This window comes from Rhagoletis pomonella, unplaced genomic scaffold (genome assembly GCF_013731165.1).
Source record: "Rhagoletis pomonella isolate Grant_MI unplaced genomic scaffold, Rhpom_1.0 Rhpom_scaffold_00006, whole genome shotgun sequence".
Taxonomy (NCBI): Eukaryota; Metazoa; Arthropoda; class Insecta; order Diptera; family Tephritidae; genus Rhagoletis; species Rhagoletis pomonella.
Window position 1 is genome coordinate 50,973,533 of NW_023458560.1, and position 13,522 is coordinate 50,987,054.

Consider the following 13,522-nt stretch of genomic DNA (forward strand, 5'->3'; position numbering starts at 1 on the left):
TCGTTACGTCGTGAAGTTGCAGTCGTCAAAGTGTTCCGAGCTTTACTTGGCATTTTCAATTGGCGTCAGTTAGCACAGAAGAGAAATGACTGGCGTGCTGTTTTGGACTCGGCCAAAATCGCTTAGGCGGTTACAGCGCCAAATAAGAAGAAGAAGAAGTATACGGTTGTTGTTAAAGAATAAGCTATATTAAAAAAAGATAATAATCAAAATTAGAATACAATTTTAGTCAAAACTTGTCAATATGTGGCGTATTATTATAATAGCCACTCTATAATGAGCTAGACTTTTCTACAAAAATAATATTTAATGTTTATTATTTTTGTAAACAGGAGAAACATAGCCAAACTGGCCAAAATGTCACTTACTTATTTAGTTGAGCATGACGGTATGTAAAAAAGTTAAGTCTGTTTAATTCTACAATAAGTGATATTTTTATAATTCGAATTTCATCAATTCTATTTCCCACTTCATATGATTGAAAATGGGAACTAAATGATTTTAGAATAATTGGGTTACATAAAACATATAGATTTGAGGATTGATACAGAAAATTCTATATTTTACATAGAGTTAGCCCATTGTCATTGTAAGCCAAGTAATAACCGGTTTTATATTTTGTACCTTGATATATAGCTTCTTCTAAAACGTTAACGTTTCTATAATCAATGTTTTCAGTTTGTACTATTTTTAAAAAGTAGTCAACTTTTGTTAAATTTATAGGTCTGACAGTACCACATTCTACTTCTTCCTCTAAGCCACCTTCATGATTTCTAAAGGAGGAAAAATTAGTAAACACTTGATTACAATCATTTTGAACACATTTAAGCTTTAGAAATTTTGTTGTCAATAAATGATTAAATTTAAAGTGATGAATTAAAACCATTGATTCAGAAAATTTTTTACGACACTTAAAACAAACAAACATTGGCAGTCCAGAATTAAATTACATATAAATGCAAAATTATAAATTGCGTTAAATAACAATTTAAGCACTAAGCAGTTTTTAAGAAGTTTATAAGTGAAACTATATTCTATGATTTGGAATCGAACTCTGTTGTTATGTCATAAAAGTAGTTTTGTATAAAGACCCACACTAATTCACATCCTTGAGGATATTTAAGGAAAAAACATGAAATATTTTAAAGCACAAGTCTAAGCTCTCAATAAATGAGTTGAATTTGTATAACGTATTGTCAAAATAACTAAAAAAAATCTTTAAGCTCATTTTCAGGTCCTACTACTATTAAAAATGGCTGAATCGTTGTTTTAGCAGAATAATACTTGCAAATGATTTCGTCAACTCTTCTTTGATAGTCATTTACTGATTCCTGACGCAATATGAAGCTCTCCTGTGCATCGACAATAGTGATTTTCTTGGTAAATTTTCCCGTAGTGTTAACAAATCTTGAAGCGGTTTGCAGTACTGAAATTAGCAATGTCGAAATTAGGCAATCCTGAGTGTCTAAAAGTATTTTTATTAGTAAACATAAACGAAGGAAAAAATGTAATTTAGTTACCTATGTGTTTTAAGGACTTTGCCAATAAAAACATTTGTTTGCAATTTTCATTACTTATGCGAGTTTCGTAAAAGCGCAGAATGTTTAATTTGAAGTGCTCCCATTTTGAATACAAGTCTTGCTTCGATGGATACAGGAGATTGAAATCTATTTTGATCTAAACAGTAAAAATCAAAAAATATTAATAAAATAAAAAATACTAAAAAAATCAAAAGTAATAAAATGAAAAGTTCCAGAGGTATGCCCATATATCGTCGCCGCGCCAACATATGTAACTTTTCAGGAGAGCAAAAAAAAATGTATTTTTTACAGAGTATTTTTAGTACTGCGAGCACATTGTTGTTGATCACTTCTAAATCACAAACAGTTATAAAAAACCGCAAATGCAGAAATGTTTCCAATAGAAAGTATTAATAACAAATGCAATAAAGAAATTTACAAAAATCACATAATGGTTTTTGTTGGCGCAGCGACGATATATATGTACATATGTATGTTTTAAATACCAGTTCAGGTGCTCTTGAATCTGATAGTTTGGGCCATGCTTTTAAAAAGTCGATGTTTGTTAAGCTTCTCAGATCGTACTGTCTGGCTTGGAATGTTTTTGACCACTTGTCACAAACTTCGTTCCAATTCGCGCTTTCTCTGCTAAGTGACGTTTTCAATGCATTTATAACTGAATCATCTAATTCATTTACTTCAGACGAGGTGGTATTTAATGCACTGTCGTCGATGCAAGGTGAGGGAAGAAAATGTCTTTTGCCAGTTGCCGACAGTTGACAAACTTATAGTAAAATTTTCCACTTGGATTTTTTTTCCCTTCGCGGGGCATGTAATAATATTCCTGACCACAATGGTCAATGGTGTATGGAAAATATAAACAAACACAATTTTCAAAACGTCAGGGTATTAATATTTTTGAAGCTGACTATATACACTGGCAATCAAAAGTGAGTGCTAGTTTGCAATGTTTGCAACGTTTATGTTCACTGATGACCACAACTGAGCCAATGGTTAGATATTTTTTTAAACTCACAATATGTATTAAGTAAAACTTCGTTTATACTTTTGTGTAAAAATATTGTTCATGCTACAGCTACAAACATATGGATCGATGTTTTAAACTAAATACTAAATTTTCATAAAAATTTCAAACTTTTCAACCAGAATTTCCAAAATATTTTGGGTATACCTTTTTATAGCCCATGAAGTTTTAGTATAATAAAACATGCGACGCAATTTTTTGTAATTGCATTCGTTATTTGAGAAAAACTGGTAAAAAACTTCTGCAAAAAAATAAACATAAATTTGTAGCCACCTCAAACGAATTTAATGGGTTACAAATAGCATACCGAAAACTTTTAAAAAAATTTTGGTTACAAAGTTTAAAATTTTGATGAGAAGTTGTTAAACTTTTGCAATTAGTTTGAAACTTTGATTCATATGGTTATGGTTATAAAAAATTAGCAGACAAATTTTAACTTGTAAGAAGTTGTAAATCTTAAAAAGATAAAGTCACCATTCGCTAAGTTGTGATCATCCGTGTATGTTAAAATTTGCCTTACTGTTTGCTTTTTCTATATGAGCAGCTTTTCCCGGAATTGCACTCTAAGACCCAATGGTGGAATAGCTTCTTTTAGATCTTCCTTTCTTAAATATTTTAAGCTTTCATAAGTCACTTTCGCCGCTGCAATATTGATCAAAATATAAAATCGGCACAAATATAAAACGGGCACAATCACTTACATTTTAAGTAGTCAAAAACATTTTCCAGCTCAAAGTCTTTTAAGAAAGATTTAAGCTTTTCATCACCCTTTCCCCCTTACTTAAACATGGCACATTCGAAATATTAATTATTTCGCCATCCACCGCATAAATAACGTCACCAAAAAGGGGCACGCTTTCCATTTGATAATTTGTTAATCCTCTGAACTAGTCTTGTCAAATATTCTTCACCAAATAAAATTGTTCAATAATTGAAATGACGCCGAAAGTGAGAAAGCGCAACAAAAGCAAGTAAACGAATAACCGTTAGCTGTGTGTTTTGTTTTTGCTTTGCAAGCAGCCGTATGCCATTTAGCGTGAGGTGAACTGCATTGCCACTTTGATTTGACAATGTAACCATATCAAAACAAAAAAGGTGATGTTAAAATGAAATCAGTTACGTTGTTAATTGAGTTTTACAATGAATCGGTGTTACTTTGACATTTTTTTATTTAGATCAACTACAAAATGTTTATTTTGACTAGAAAAGAGTTTAATTCAAATAATAATCATTCAACATTGCAAAATGTAATATTGTCAACGATCAGTGTTATTTTTACAAGGCTCTTTTTCCCTCAGTGTATAGTCGCTGAGCGTCGAGTAACTAAGTACTAGCCAAAAATATGTTCCGAAAATGGAGGAACATAAAAGAATAGCCACGTTGTTTCTATGGTTACTAGTAACCAATGAGTAAAAAACTTTTTTTTTCTACCGCGGCTCTTTCAGCTCTTTTTCTTAGCCACACGTTTTTTTTTAAATTTATGATTGAGAATAAAAAATTGCTGACATACTTACTAGAACTTTTCCCGTGTATTTTGCAATAAAAAAATGTTGTTGAATTTTTTAACCCTGGATGTGCTTCGTTAGTCGATTCGACTAACAAAAATCGTGTTTCGCTTCGTACCTCTCTCTGAAGTCATTTACCATTTTGTTGATTATATGTAACAGAGAAAATAATATGTATGTAATACTTTGTTTATGTGTTTGAAAAACTATAAAGAACTAAAATTCATAAAATGTATTTTCGTTTTTAACTCTTTTAAGTTTGTTATTTCAATTCAAAATTGGTGTTAGTCGTTTCGACTAACAAGCCCGCAGGTCAAAAGAGCGAAGCACTTCCAGAGTTAAACAATGTACCAATCTCCGGCCTTTGGCTTTTTTTCGGTAGCTTATTTTCTAAACTTTCCAGCGATATATAATTTTTAATGGGCGTAGCGAAAGGACTACAAGTTTTCCATAATATAACGTCATGCATTTTTGTCAGCAATAACAAAAGTTTACAGAAATGAAAAAATTTTCCCACCTGCGACATTTTTATATGCATTCTAATGTAAAATTTTTTGCTGAATCCGAGTACGAAATCAAATTATAAGAAAGTGGAACAGTTATTGAGATATAGCCCAGTTTCGGCTTTTTGAAATCTGAAAAAAAGTGCACTCACTCATTTACAATTTTCTGTGGATATAGTCGGATAATCGCGACATTTTTGTATGAATTCTTATGAAGAATTTTCTGCTGAAACCGAATACGCAATTGGTATACAAAAAAGTAAACAGTTTTTGAGATATATCCAAGTGTCGGGGTTTTGAGATCTGAAAATAGCCCACTAACTTATTGCATTTGGATGTAGCTGTAAAATATAACTGCCTATAAAACTGCACACCCTAAAATGCATGCTTCATGATGCGCGTTATTCTATGTCTCCATTATGAGATTTAATGAAGATTTAGCCCTCTGACGAGATTTAACGTTAAATCTTTTGAGATTTACCATATAAAATTAAATCACAAAAGGCAGTAGATTTAAGTTAAATCTTCGTTATATCTTCAATAATATTGATCAATAAATACAATTTGTTGGATGTGGCAACCACAAATTCACATTCTTTAAGTCAAATCACATTTGTATTTCCAATATATAGTTCCGGACATTGAAATCAAGACTATCATAAAAGCATGCATTTTCGTATTTTTAGGCGTTTTTAAATTTTGGTTAGGTTAGGCAACTTAATAATATTTACATAACTTTGGTTGTAATAAATTAAGACCATATTTTTTAAAAAATTAAAAATTCAGAAAATTTTTTTTATGATGATATCATGCAGAGATTCTTCCCTTTCTATAAGTCCCTTGCGCGCTGCGACATAAGATTTATAAAATTAGGTAATGGTTCTGCTTCGATAACATTGCACCAAACATCCTCTAGAACTTAATTCGATTAAAGAAATGTATTGGCAGTCATATATGCTATTCATATTTGAAGGGCTAGCAGATATGCAAAAGGCCCACGATTGGATTTTCGGTTCCACCTTATGAAGAAGAGAGTTCTTTAAAAATTTTCCTTTCCGCAAATGTTGTTTATTACCGTTTTGATAATTTTTCTTGAATTCTGGAAAATGATTCGGAATATGGTACCACTCATAACATTTTCCAAACTATATATTATACATACATATATATTTATCACGAATAATAAGCCAATAATATTAAGAATTCACATGATGAAATGCCGCTCTGGTACCTTCCTTTTATCTGTCTGTGTTCCAATGTTCGCAACTGTATTTGTAAAATCATACATAAGCAAGGTGACAGGTAATAAGATCAACGGAAATAAGGTCAATTGACTTTATTTCCCACCCTGGTGCGAAATAAAGTCAATTGACATTATTACCTTTTTAAAAACGAAATAAAATCAATTGACCTTATTTCTCTTTCAAACATTAAATTTGCTTAACTTCGCGGCGGCGACCGGCGCGCACACCACGTCACGCTACGCCGCGGCCCCCCGGCCCCCTCCCCGTCTCCCGACGTGCTGTAGCGCAGGTAGATTTATTTTTTGTATACGTTGAAATAAAATTTTTATATATTTTAAGAATCGAGGGCTTATATTCAATAATAACCCCTATCTGCTCACTTTTCACAAAGATGAGATTCTGATATAAAAATCCACATAAGCTTTAACTGTCATCAGTGATATTAATGCTACCTTATATAACGACAGGTAATAAGTCCCAGATGGTTTCTAAAATCACAAATTAGTTTTTGTGCAAATTGCAGATAGAGGGTATAATGAATTCAAGCCCTCGATATTTCACATTTTTATATTTGTAAGTTATTGGAAGCAGGGATGCCAACTTGGCTCAAACCGTGCCATTTGTTCCTATTTTACTTCAAATGGCACTTAATTTTTCAATTTGGCACAAAATGCCAAAATGGCACTTTTGTAAAAAAAATAACATTTCAATACATTTTTGTGAAATCCTTTGCGTGCACTTCTTTTTCTCAACTCATATTTTCTAATTTATAAAGGCTATTTTATTGCTAAATGTAAATGATTAAAAGGAATCACACTTTTTTGGAACTTTTATTTTTCTATTTGGCACATTTTGGCACTTTTTTATCCTAAATATGGCACCTCATAACTAAGGAGAGTTGGCCCTGATTGGAAGATTTCTGCTGTGTTTTGAGGCAACAACTTGTCTGCAGTAAAAAAGCATATAATTTGTGTTTCAAAAGTGTGTGAAAACCAATCAATGAACTTATATGATCTCGGTTGCGATATTAAATAATCAATAATTATTTATACCCGCATTTTGGCACATTGGCTCGTTGAATGTGCCATCTAATAAATAGTGTCGTCGTTCTCCTTAGCTGCTTTTAAATGACTGCTGGCGGAGACATAACCACAGTGTAAGAAAATTCTTTTTCTATAATTGCTTCCTTATAGAAAGGTTGGGTTCTTTTCCACCTTAGACATTCCGAATTCGTTCAAAATATGCCAATTTAAAACACAGAATTCTTTCAGTGCTCCTCCGGGGTTTTTGAACATGCACTGTTTCTTCAATTTAATAGTGTTCGCTTTATTTTTGTAGAAACGAAAAATGTTTTGCAAGTTATGGATCATTTCTCCACTCTTTCTTCAAATATTTCTCGTATTTCAGCTGTGCGCAGGCTTTTAGTTTTTCGCATCGTGTTTTTACATATTCGTAATTTAAATTCTTTTTTTAATAGAATCAATTGGAGGTAGTTCATGATTGTGTGTGGATTAATATCACAACACTGAGGATTTGGCAAAAGCCTTTTTCATCTATTAAAAAACAACACTTACGGGGCAATGCTTATTGTAAGAACAACATTTTTTTCTATGAATCGACATACTTTAAGCATTGTTGACGCTATTTCCATTTGAATGGGGAAATAGCGTCAATGACTTTATTTCCAAATTTTTGTTGACTTTATTTCGCTTTTGAAAAGGTGCGAAATAAAGTCAATTGACCTTATTTCCATTGACCTTATTACCTGTCACCCTAGGAAACAAAGCTTTTCAAAACGATTTTGATTGATACCCATTTTGTAATAATTGATTTATTTTTTTTTAATAATTTGCATATAATTTTTTAAAAGGTGGCAACTCTTCAAAAAAGCGAAACCTTATTGTACATCTACAGTCCAAGGCTTTTAATTTGACCATTCATTTCAGAAGATCAAACTAACGGTGCGGACATGATGGCATTGATTACACAGGAGCACAAAAAAAAATCCATGCAAGGTTCCTTTGGCCACACGAACACGAATATGAAGTCCGTTTTGCTCCATCACGTCTAGATTTTTTTCTAATCTCAAAAAACATCTCGAATTTTACGTGACAGAGCAAATCCGAGGTTTTTTTTGAGGTCAGGAAAAAATCTAGACGTGATGGAGCAAAACGAACTTCAGATTCATGCTCAGCGATCCCAAAAACATATATTAGTCTCCTTCTTCTTCTTCTTTTTTGGGGCTGTAACCGCCTAAGCGATTTTGGCCGAGTTCAGCAAAGCACGCCAGTCGTTTCTCCTCTGTGCCAACTGACGCCAATTGGAAACGTCAAGTGAAGCCAAGTCCTTCTCCAGCTGATCTTTCCATCGCAGTGGGGGCCTCCCTCTTCCTCTGCTACCACCAGCGGGTTCCGAGTTGAATACTTTCAGAGCTGGAGCGTCGGTGTCCATTCGAACGACATGGCCAAGCCAGCGGAGCCGCTGTATTTGAATTCGCTGCACTATGTCCATGTCGTTGTAAAGCTCATACAGCTCATCGTTCCATCGTCTGCGGTACTCGCCGTCGCCAACGCGTAAAGGCCCGTAAATCTTCCGCAACATCTTTCTCTCAAACACTCCGAGAGCCGCCTCATCGGATGTTGTCATTGTCCATGCTTCAGCGCCATATACCCGCACAGTCATGATGAGTGACTTATATAGCGCGGTTTTCGTACGTCGAGAGAGGACTTTACTCCTGAATTGCCTACTCAGTTCAAAGTAGCACTTGGCAAGAGTGATTTTACGTTGGATTTCAATGCTGACATTATTATCGGTGTTAATGCTGGTTCCCAAGTAAACGGAATTCTCTACTTTCTCGAAATTGTAACTGTCAACAGTGACGTGGATGCCAAGGCGCTAATGTGCTGACTGTTTGTTTGATGACAGGCGATACTTCTTCTTGTCCTCGTTTACCACCAGACCCATTCGCTTTGCTTCCCTATCCAACTTGGAAAAGGCAGAACAGACTTCGCGGTTTTTGTTACCGATGAAGTCGATGTCATCGGCATAAGCCAGCAATTGCACGCTCTTCTAGTAAAGTGTTCCTGAGCGGTTCAGTTCTGCAGCTCTTATTATTTTCTCCAACATCAGATTAAAGAAGTCACATGAAAGGGAGTCGCCCTGTCTCAAACCCCGTTTTTTTGGCGAACGGCTCGGAGAGGTCTTTTCCAATTTTGACGGAGCTGGTGGTATTGCTCAACGTCATTTTACACAGCCGTATGAGTTTTGAGGGAATGCCAAATTCAGACATAGCGGCGTATAGGTAACTCCTTTTAGTGCTATCAAACGCGGCTTTAAAGTCGACAAATAGGTGGTGAGTGTCGATCCTTTTCTCGCGGGTCTTTTCCAAGATTTGGCGTATTGTAAATACCTGGTCTATGGTGGATTTGCCAGGTCTAAAGCCTCACCGATAAGGCCCAATCAGTTCATTGACGGTTGGCTTCAGTCTTTCACACAATACGATCGATAAGACCTTGTAACCTATGCTTAGAAGGCTGATCCCGCGGTAGTTGGCGAGAATGGCGGGGTCGCCTTTCTTGTGGACTGGGCAGAGCACACTTAAATTCCAGTCGTCGGGCATGAGTTCATCTGACCATATTCTGTACAAGTGTTGATGCGTACACCTTATCAACTCGTCGCCGTGCTTGAATAGCTCAGCTGGCAGGCTGTCAGCTCCAACGGCTTTGTTGTTTTTCAGCCGCGTTATTGTTATACGTACCTCGTCATAGTCAGGCGGTGGAACGTCGACTCCGTCATCATCGACTGCGGGCTCGGGTTCTTCTTCTCCACATCTTTCCGTGCTGCTACCATTTAGTAGGGCGGAAAAGTGTTCCCTCCATATTTTAAGTACGCTCTGGGCATTAGTTACTAGGTCGCCATTATTGTTCTTACAGGAGTGCGCCCTGGTCTTTAAACCTTCCGTAAGTCGCCTAACTCCCTGGTAAAATTTTCGGGCATTCCTCCTGTCGGCCAGCATTTCAAGCTCTTCGCACTCACGTATTTCGGCCTCTCTCTTCTTGTTGCGGCAAATACGTCTCGCTTCCCTCTTCAGATCCCTATAGCGGTCCCACATAGCGCACGTTGCGCCCGATCGCAGCGTGGCCCTGTAGGCGGCATCTTTTTTCTCTGCTATATTAGTCTAGGTTTGGTCAAAGGAACCTTTCATCGGGGTTTTTTTTTTGTGGACCTGTGTTATTAAATAGTTTGTGTTCAATTGTTCAACAGGTGGCAACTCTTTTCGAAAACCTAAAACCAGTTTGCACATCTACAGACCCAGCATTTTAACTTGACATCTCACTTTTGAAAATCGGGCGAACGGTATAGTTATAAACAATTAATGAACATTAAACATACAAAAGAAAAATTGTCAAAACTGTTAAAAAGGTCGTGTACCTATTATTATGACCAGGGGTGTATATGAGTAAAAATAAACATTTAATGGGTGGGTGCGACCTCGGATGCATTCATATGTACATATGTATATGGGTCGCAATGGCATTAGAATACTGCGATTGCATTCGACCATGTACACATGTAAACCGGCTGTCTGCCACAGAAGACTTCAAAAAGTGTTTGAGCAACTTTTCGCAATGAACGGCAAACGGAAGCATAGAATAAAAACAATTCGCTATTATTTGGTATCTTGCTCATTTGTGATCAACTAAGTGTAACCGTTGACGGCTATTAAACAAAAAAACCACACACTCACACACAAATAAATGAATTTATAATTAAGGTGGCAAGAAAGCCGGGTCGTATACGGTAATAGCATACTTGGAAAGAAGGCAACTAAGCCCAAGCAATGCATCCCCAATTCTTGCTTTGCCGCATGTGTGTCGTCTTCAACGAGGTTCAACTTATAACAGTTGTGTTCTTTTTTCTTTTGACATGCCGTTGTGACATGCTTGGTTTCATTTGTGCTAAAAACTATAACACACCCTAAATTTTGTAGACACAAATTCGCGGTAATAACAACAAAAATTATGGTAAAGATAACATTAAAAAACGAAGAAGGTTTAAAACGTCGATACGTAATTTTAAATTTTAGTATTTTGTTAGGTCGGTGTTATGTTTGTCAAATTAAGTGGCGGCTGCTTACTTTGCTCGGAGGTGGTTGAGTTTGGCACAGGGTTGCACGTTGATTGTGGTTTTCATGCGTACATATCGTGTACAAATTATTATTTCTATGATATTGTATAGGCAATTATTTAAATGTGCCCTAGCTTTGAAGCTCCTACGGCATAAATTATGTTCTATCTTTTGGTATCGCTGCAATTTTTGTGTATAACAACAGTTATCAAAATTTTTTTATATATGGCAACACTAATTTTACTGCTGTTTGGGCCAACCAAATTTGTTTGCTGTGAGAGTCGTCAAACTCACTCTCTCCGAGGTTGCTGCAACAGCAATTGCGTGCAGTTTGCCAAACTAAATTTCCACATAACGCCGACCTTAAACAGAGTAATTTCCTATGACTGATCCATTATGAGTGAGGTAAAGCATTCTATGAGTCAATCGAGAGTCGGGCGGAGTTCCTACTTCCCCAGCGATAAAAAAGACATTAGGGCTATTCGCGATCCGGTGCAAGTGGCCTAGTATCATTGCATTGCAAATTTGTATTGCAAATTATTTATTATACCGAAAATACATAGCATAAAAATGCTATGCATTGCATTCATAAACAAAACCAAAGCTGATGCACAAAAATTGTTTTGCAAAAGCTTTACCATGACAGTTTAATAAAGGTCGCTCACAATCCATGGCATATTTCTGCAATTGCATAAATTTGTCAGCTCTTATGCACCGAATCGCGAATAGCCCTAATAGATAATTTAGTGTAAGTATTTACGCCGGACACACAAAGGCGGCCCTGTGACCAGAGTACTTACAACCTTGCGTTCAAGACGCGACGGGCGGTATCGCTAATGACGTACGGGTATACGGACAACGATCGGTGTACGTCGCTGCCGGCGACAGTATGATTGCGAACAGAGTGTCCAGGTTGAGTGATTTAGCGCCAGTTTGGCCTTCTTTTTGGATTTCTTCGCGTAAAATTTAGGAAATCGCCTTGGATTTCCCTTCAAATCGATGTTTGGCAAATGCGTTCGTAATATTTTGCCCGTCGAAGCATGTGAAAAGTGGGTTGTGCTATTTGAGCTTTAATCTTGATGTGGCAACACTTTGTATTGTATCCCTTGCTTTGTTGAGCGCGTGTTTTCCGTAATGTGTTCGACTAAAGCTAAAATTCGGGTTGGGATAACGTTGGACAGCCTTAATTCAATAGTTCGAATAAAATGTTATATTTAACTAATAGTTTCTGCTGCAAAATGTCAAGGTTGAATAGCTCGATATATCAGCCGTTTATTTTGAAAGTGGCATAAGTCACTTTTTTTTTTGAATCCATATATTTGCTATTTAATTTCTTCTCATTGTTCTTCTTTGCTATTTAATACGTTTGATGCTAACATTCGAGAAGATTTGCTTGGATTTGATATCTTAGGATAATTTCGTATAGTCATGGAAAAATCACCATTTTCCATTACGATAAAGTGACTTATGCCACTTTCAAAATAAATAGTTCAGAAAATTACTGTCTTCTGTATATTTTGTCTGATGTATTTTACTGAATTGATGTTTTGAAAGGACAGTGATTTAATAAAATTGATGAATAAGTAACATATATAATAACAGTAATTTATACCACTAATCTCTGTAGCAGCGCGCAACAAAAATTGGATATTTTGTATATACAAACTTAAAGAAGAGTATAGGGTAATTATATTAAGCAACAATAAAATCAGTTCGTTTGTTATAAATCATTTTCTTTTGTAAACCTGTTTTTCATCTTTGGTATGTATGTATGTATAGGGGTATATTACCCACCTTTAAATTAACTTTAATATTGTTAAAATCTGGGTTATTTTGATAACAAATTTGACGTGTTGTTATACCTCATTTAAATTTTATTTATTTTAATAATGTCACTGTAATTTGTTCCTTTGTTGTAACTATTATTTTATTACACTGTACAGCACTCGGCTGGGTATTGGACCAAACCAACTTTTTTAAAGAGATTGAGTCATAAGTGAAAAAAGTAATTTCTCCGTTTTTCGGAGTCAGCCTCCGAAATCGAGATATGGGCCTTCAAAGTTCGAAATTGGACCTTTGGTAAAAAATTATTTTTAACTATTGCATGTAAAAAGCAAAAAAAGTAAAAATACAGACTTGGTCCGCCTTTTGCTCTTATTTATATGGCATATACATTTTTTTAAGAGGAAAAAATACCAATTTTTTCTTATAAAAAATATTTTAACCAAAAAATTACTAATTAGTAATACAGTAAGACATATAAAAATATAAAAACACCATGGTTTTTGATTTTTTACATAACAGGTTATATATAAAAATTAAAGGTTATTTTCTGTTTTATTTAAATACGGTATTCAATTGTATTACTAAATAGTAATTTTTCTGTAATGTTTTTTTTTATAAGAAAAAATTGGTATTTTTTCCTTTAAAGTGCTTTTTTCTCAAATTTTTATGTACGAAGTATACAAATATGCATATTAGACGAAAGGGGGTTTAATCGCCTTAACAACGATGTTAATTTTTTAAAAATCGGTGAGTGATTTTTTTGCTTAAAATATTTTTTGATAAATTTTTTTTT

The 13,522-nt window shown here is 35.0% G+C and overlaps 1 protein-coding gene and 1 long non-coding RNA gene across 3 annotated transcripts in view; one reads left to right on the forward strand and one right to left on the reverse strand.

Moving 5' to 3' along the window:
• LOC118740917 (afadin-like) overlaps positions 1 to 13,522 on the forward strand; it is a 167,926-nt gene that overhangs the window by 28,802 nt on the left and 125,602 nt on the right. The gene's annotated exons all lie outside the window — the stretch shown is intronic.
• Positions 277 to 3,173, reverse strand: LOC118740919. The gene is made up of 4 exons (XR_004993198.1): positions 3,086 to 3,173; positions 2,027 to 2,364; positions 1,521 to 1,677; positions 277 to 1,465 (listed from the first exon to the last, which is right to left on the reverse strand). It is a non-coding gene; the product is annotated as an uncharacterized LOC118740919 (long non-coding RNA).